Genomic DNA, 7,551 nt, shown 5'->3' with positions numbered 1-7,551 from the left:
CCGTGAGAGTGGGTTTGTGCGTGGAAGGGGTTGGAGCAGCGTTTCGCCTGGCGAGAGTGAACTGTGAGTGAGTGGCACGAGAATGGGAGTTGGAATCAGGTTTGAATTTGAGAGAGATTGGGAAATAGAGTTAGGGATTTGAAGATTAGGGATTTAGTAGAAGTTAGAGCAAGGAATGAGAGTGAGGCGCCAGGCGGGAGTAAGGATTAGGGTTTGAAGAGATGGGAAAAATGGACCAGCCAGAAACAGATTTAAAAAGCCCAAACGAGCAGCGCTGTGGTACCGCCTGGCGGGAGGTCACGAGCCGCCAGGCGGCGTATCAGTAAAATGCCTCTGCACCAGTTTTTCTGGTGTGGCGCCAGGCGGGCGCTAGGGAGCCGCCAGGCGGCTAGCTCCTGGAATGCTCCCAGGGGCTGAATTTTTCGTTGTCGCCAGGCGGGAGAGTATTGACCGCCAGGCGGTTAGGCTGCAATGGTAGAAATTTCGTGTTTTTGGCTATTGGTTGGGTTGGTTTTGACTGAATTGTGCTCCCACCAACCTTTCACTCTTGCACACATACTTTTTCAAGCTTTTCAAATTCAAACCAAGCATTCACACTCAAGCAAAACATTCAATTCACTTAACAAATACATAACTTAATTTAAGACATGATTTCACTACACAACTATGTTACTCCTATTCTCACAAACAACCAACTTTACACTACCACAGTCTATGATGCATAAATGTTGAACTCAATTTAAAATGCAACAACAAGCACATGCTATCACATCCTAAAATTAACTATGCATGACAACACTCAAAGTTATGGTACCACATGTTCACAAATGCAAATTTAACACAAAGTTCAACATCTCAACAACAAAACAATCATACTAACACAATTCACACATGCATACAAACATCATACTGAATTGAAAACGAAAATTAAAAGCTAAAATGAGTTTAGAGCACTGGGTTGCCTCCTAGGAAGCGTTTGTTTAACGTCACGAGCCTGACGGGTAAGGACTCTAGGCTTCACTAAGGTGCATGACGGTGGTCATCCTCAAAACTTCACCACCCAAATAAGCCTTAAGCCTTTGGCCATTCACTACCCAACTCCTTTGTGAGGAAGGGTCTTCAATTTCAATTGCCCCATAAGCTTTCACCTCTTTGATGGTAAATGGGCCTGACCACTTGGATTTCAACTTCCCTGGGAATAATTTGAATCTTGAGTTGAACAGAAGCACTTGTTGACCGGGTTTGAAATCTCTTTTTACCAACTTCCTATCATGGTAGGCCTTCACTTTCTCTTTATAGCTCTTGGAGGACTCATAGGTCCCAACTCATGAAGTTGTAGCTTCCTCTTCTCCCCTGACAAGGATGGATCAAAATTCAAGAATTTCATGGCCCAATAGGCCTTGTGCTCCAACTCCACCGGAAGATGACAAGTCTTCCCATATACCAATTGGAATGGAGTCAACCCAATTGGAGTCTTGAATGCAATCCTGTAGGCCCACAGAGCATCGTCTAACTTGATAGACCAATTCTTTCTTGAGGAAGAAGTTGTCTTTTCAAGGATCCTCTTAATTTCTCTATTTGACACCTCTGCTTGTCCATTTGACTGAGGATGGTAGGGAGAGGCAACTTTGTGTCTGACATTGTAATGCTCCAAGACTTTCTTCAGTTGAGCGTTGCAAAAGTGAGAACCTCCATCACTTATCAAGACTCTTGGGACACCAAATCTGGAGAATATGTTCTTCTTGAGAAACTTGATGATTGTCTTAGCATCATTTGTGGGTGTGGCAATAGCTTCCACCCATTTGCTGACATAGTCCACAGCCAACAAGATATACTCCTTAGAAAATGAGGAAGGCAAGGGGCCAATGAAGTCAATACCCCAACAGTCGAACACTTCAACCTCCAGTATGTTCTACAAAGGCATTTCATTCCTTTTTGAGATACTCCCTGTTCTTTGGCACTTGTTACAGTGTTTCACATGTGCATGAGAATCCTTGAAAATGCTCGGCCAATAGAACCCAGATTGTAGAATCTTTGCAGCTGTTCTTTCTCCACTGTAGTGTCCTCCATAGGGTGAATTGTGGCAGTGCCACAAGATATCTCTTGCCTCCTCTTCAGACACACATCTCCTCAACAGATTGTCTGCCCCAATCTTGAAAAGGTGAGGATCATCCCATACATAGTATTTTTCTTCCCTGAACAGCTTCTGTTGCTGATGCCAACTTATATCCTCAAGAACAACTTGAGCAGCCTTAAAGTTTGCCATTTCTGCAAACCAAGGTCTATTGGACACTAGAAGTAGCTTCTCATCAGGGAATTCTTCTAACACTTCCTTCTCAAGTGTGGTCACCTCTTCATTCACTAGTCTTGACAGATGGTCTGCCACTTGATTTTCACAACCCTTCTTGTCTTTAATCTCCAGATCAAATTCCTGCAACAACAAAATCCACCTAATGAGTCTAGGTTTAGAATCAGGTTTAGTAAGCAAGTATTTGATTGCAGCATGATTAGTGTAAACCGCTACTCTAGAACCAGTGAGATAAGAACGAAATTTTTCCAAGGCATACACTATTGCTAGTAACTCCTTTTCAGTAGTTGCATAATTCACTTGATGTTCATTAAGGACTTTACTAGCATAGTGTATGGAATGAAAAATTTTATTCTTTCTTTGCCCCAAAACAGCCCCAACCGCATAATCACTTGCATCACACATAAGTTCAAAATCAAGTTCCCAATTAGGTGCAATGATTATGGGTGTGGAGACTAGGCTGGTTTTCAAAAGATTTAAAGCATTTAAACATTCAGCATCAAAATTAAAGGAAATATCCTTATTGAGCAAGTTGCTCAATGGCTTGGCTATCTTGGAGAAATCCTTGATGAAGCGTCGATAAAAACCCGCATGTCCAAGAAAGCTCCGAATTCCCTTCACATTTGTCGGTGGTGGGAGTTTCTCAATGACATCCACCTTTGCTTTGTACACTTCAATGCCCTTCGAAGATATTTTGTGACCTAAGACAATCCCTTCAGTCACCATGAAATGGCATTTCTCCCAATTGAGAATGAGATTGGTTTCAACACATCTCTTAAGCTCAACTTCCAGATTTGCCAAGCAAAGATCAAATGAGCTTCCAAACACCGAGAAGTCATCCATGAAGACCTCTATGTACTTCTCCACAAGGTCGTAGAAAATAGCCAACATGCATCGTTGAAACGTGGCTGGTGCATTGCAAAGCCCAAATGGCACCTTTCTATAGGCATAGATACCAAAAGGGCAAGTGAAGGCGGTCTTCTCTTGGTCTTTAGGGTCCACCACGATCTGGTTATAACCAGAATAGCCATCCAAAAAGCAATAGAAAGCTTGACCTGCCAATCTCTTTAACATTTGATCCATGAAAGGAAGAGGGAAGTGATCCTTCCTTGTGGCCTTGTTCAGCTTTCTGTAATCTATGCACATCCTCCAGCCGGTCACAGTTCGTGTGGGTATCAACTCATTCTTATCATTACGAACCACTGTCATGCCGCCCTTCTTGGGAACCACTTGCACTGGACTCACCCATGCACTATCAGAGATTGGGTAGATAATCCCAGCATCTAGGAGTTTCAATACCTCCTTTCTCACCTCCTCTTTCATCACAGGATTCAACCTTCTCTGAGGTTGTGCCACTGGCTTGAAATCCTCCTCCATGAAGATTCTATGCATACAGTAGGAGGGACTAATTCCCTTCAGATCAGATATGGACCAACCAATGGCTCCTGAGTTGACTTTTAACACCTCAATCAACTTTTCTTCTTCTGACGGTGATAAGGAGCTACTGATAATCACAGGTTTGTTGCTACCCCCTTCAAGAAACACATACTTCAAATGTTGGGGCAACATCTTCAACTCCACTTTTGGCTCTGTGACTTCATTCTCACCCTTCAAGTCTTCCATCTTCGCCTCATGAGGAGGGATTTCCTTCAAAGCGTCAAGATTGGCTAAGCACTCATCAATCTCTTTCTCCTCCTCATCATTGAGAGTCTCAAAGGCATCAAGTAGAGCTTTCTCTAGAGGAGATGAGGCATGTAGATCTTTCTTGGAGCTCATGAGCACTTCATCAAGCATATCAACTCTGAAGCATCCTCCAATATCTTTTGGGTGAGACATGGCTTCAAAGACATTGAAGTTCACTTCTTCATCTTGAACTCTCATTGTGAGTTTGCCATCATCAACATCAATTACCACTCTTGCAGTCTTCATAAATGGCCTCCCCAATATGAGAGGAACTTCAACATCCTCCTCCATCTCCATTATAACAAAGTCCACTAGGAATAGGAACTTGTCAACTTTAACTAGCACATCCTCCACTACTCCGTGGGGGTATTTGATTGGCCTATCCGCCAGTTGCAATGTCATTCAAGTGGGCTTGATTTCCAACTCCCCAATCTTCTTGAGCATAGAAAGAGGCATCAAGTTGATGCTAGCACCCAAATCAAGTAAGGCCTTCCCCACAACTAGGCTCCCAATTGTGACTGGAAGTGTAAAGCTGCCAGGATCCTTAAACTTTGGAGGCAACATCTTCTGAATGATAGCACTGCATCCAGCCTCTAGTTCTATGGTTTCCTCTTCAATAAATCTTCTCTTCTTTGTGAGGATTTCCTTCATAAACTTTGCATAGGTTGGCATTTGCTCCAAGGCTTCTGAGAAGGAAATATTGATTTGAAGCCTCTTGAAAATGTCCAGAAACCTTGCAAATTGCCTTTCTTTATCTTTCTTAGAAGGCTTAAGAGGATATGGGAGATCTTCACTAGTGGTGGCTTTATTGCCACTTCCTTCTTTTTCTCATTTTCTCTATTTTCAATTTTATTCTCTTCCTCTTCTACAACAATTTCCTCATCCATCTCTTCCTCATCTTTTTCTTCTCCTTTATCATTGGGCTTGGCTTTAGCTTCATCACTTCCTTTAGCATTCAACCCCACTTCTTTACCACTTCTTGTGACCACCGCTTTGCATTGCTCTTTGGGATTGGCTTCGGTGTTGGCAGAAAATGAACTACTTTGTTGATTCGCCACTTGCTTGGCCAATTGCCCCACTTGCACCTCCAAGTTTTTAATTGAGGCATCGGTGTTCTTCTGATTCTGAATTGAAATTTGCATGAATTGCTACATCATGTCTTCAAGCTTGGATGTTCTATCAGACAAAGAAGGATGTTGGTAAGTTTGTTGATGTGGGGGCCTATTGGAAGGTCCAGCTTGGCCCATGTTTTGATGAGGTCTCCATCCTTGGTTATAATTCCCTGGTCGGCCTTGATTGCCCATATAACTGACTTCCTCTTGAGATGTGCTTGGCATAGCACATTGCCCATTGGTATGGTTCCCTCCACATAACTCACAACTTTGCACTTGTTGGAGTTGAGCTATAGAGGCATTTTGAAGCTCTTGAGGAAGTTGTGACAGTTTCTTCATGAGAGTCTCCAGCTGCTGAGTCATAATCTTGTTTTGAGCCAATAGAGCATCTTGAGATTGAAGCTCTAGAATACCCTTCTTTTGAGAATAAGCTCTCTCAGTATAGGCTTCATTATCATTAGCTACCATATCCTCTATTAACTCATAAGCTTCCTCTAGCGTTTTCCACTTGATACTCCCACCGGCAGAGGCATCTAACATCAACTTTGACTGGGACTTAAGACCTGCCAAGAAAAGAGTAAGTTGTGTAGGTTGATCAAACCCATGAATGGGGGTCTTTCTCAGCAGTCCCTTGAATCTATCCCATGCTTGGCCCAAGGACTCATCCATATCTTGTTGAAATGCCGAGATTTCATGTTTTCCCTTATTAACCTTGGACTGGGGAAAATATTTGCTCAAGAACTTTGCAACCACATCATCCCAGTTAGTGAGGCTATTTTCAGGAAAGGAATTCAACCAGGCTTTTGCAGGTCCTGCTAGTGAGAACGGGAAGAGACTCAGGCGTATGGCTTCATCAAGAACTTGATGGATCTTCACAGTATTGCATATCTCCAGGAATGTGGCCAAATGAGTGTAGGGATTCTCATGAGACAGGCCATTGAACTGATTACTATGCACCAGATGAATAAGAGCTGGCTTCATCTCCATGTTGGTGGCATTGACAATTGGCCTAGCAATACTGTTGAAGTTAATATGGCCTGTGAACGCTGCATAATCTTCCAAAGTGCGTCTTTCACGACCTCTACCATCACCATGAGGATTGTCTGCCATTTCTTCTTCTGGAACAGGATCAAGATTCTGAGAAGTAGATGAAAGAGTGTCTGAAGCAGAAGAGTGATGGGCAACTTGTTGTGCTTAAGCTCGCCTTCTCCTTGTGGCACTATTGTTTCTGCGGGCGGTTTTCTCTATTTCAGGATCGGCAAGGAGTGGTTCTGAAGATGCAATCCTCCTTGTACGGAACCTACCCTGCATAAACTATAAAGCATCAACAAAAGCAAGCTCGAACTACAAGTTAGCCCAAAATTAATGTGCGTATATAAGTAAACAAAAACAGTAATATACACAAAAGAATTTAAGTCTAAATAAGTCAAAAATCACACAAAAGTCTAGTATTAGACACGGGTCCCCGGCAACGGCGCCAAAAACTTGTTATGACTTTGGCAAGTGTACCAAGTCGCGCAAGTAGTAACTGGTAAGACCAGGATATCGTTTCCCAAGAGACTCGTGTATACTAAATATTTGCGTAATTAGTGACTAATTTAAACTAATGAATAAATCCATATTTTGAGTTTCAATGTATGAAATTAAACTTTGCATAAATAATTAAAATTGAACTTTGGAAGTTAAAGACACTTAGTGAATGGAAAAGATTAGAAATTATATGACTTGATATTGCCGGGGTTAGAATTCACCAACTATGCTCTCATGCAATTGCAATTTAACATCCTCTTCATTAATATGCTAATGCCAACCCACAATATTACTCAAACCCTAATTCCTTAATAGATTGAGCCTAAATTTCCTTATTAAAAGCCAATTCCTTGAACTCTTAATATGCAAATTTGCTTTATGCGCAAAGGTTTAAGACAACCAATGGGTCAAGCCCCATTCCTAGGTACAAGCTCCATTGAGTTTTCTTATTCCGAATCTAGGTTTCAAAAGATATTTCCACACCCAATGAACCAAACATCATGCAAAAGATGGCTAAATCAATGCAAGCTTTAAGTGAAGGAATAAGAAGACTAGCAATTAATGAAAGAGTCATATATATAATCAAAACATTTGCATTTACACAAGAGTTTCGTGGCTACATCTAACCCCAACAAAAATGGGTTTAGCTCTCCATTGCCATGGAGCGCTCAAGCTTAAAAATGGAAGAGATGGAAGAGAAAGAGATACAAAGAGGAAGATGGAGCTGTTCCCACAAGCTCTAGCTCTCCTCCAAGCTCTCCAAAAATGTTCTTCGTGCCTCCAAAATGCCAAATATCCACTTCCCCTCACGAAAACAGAAGAAAAAGAGCCAACTTGCCACATCAGCGAAAATGGGCGCCTGGCGAAAGGGTCTCACCTCCAGGCGCTAGCCATCAAACAGGGGGAAATTTTCTCATC

General features: G+C 42.2%; 1 pseudogene; it reads right to left on the bottom strand.

Moving 5' to 3' along the window:
- Window positions 1–1,010: 1,010 nt before the first annotated feature.
- LOC146882090 (uncharacterized) lies at window positions 1,011–4,393 on the bottom strand (annotated as a pseudogene).
- Window positions 4,394–7,551: the final 3,158 nt, after the last annotated feature.

This window comes from Vigna unguiculata, chromosome 10, assembly GCF_037176805.1.
Source record: "Vigna unguiculata cultivar grain cowpea cultivar isolate G323 ecotype 2 chromosome 10, ASM3717680v1, whole genome shotgun sequence".
NCBI lineage: Eukaryota > Viridiplantae > Streptophyta > Magnoliopsida > Fabales > Fabaceae > Vigna > Vigna unguiculata.
The sequence above is the reverse complement of the archived record's forward strand: the minus strand, read 5'-3'. Positions and strand labels throughout refer to the sequence as shown.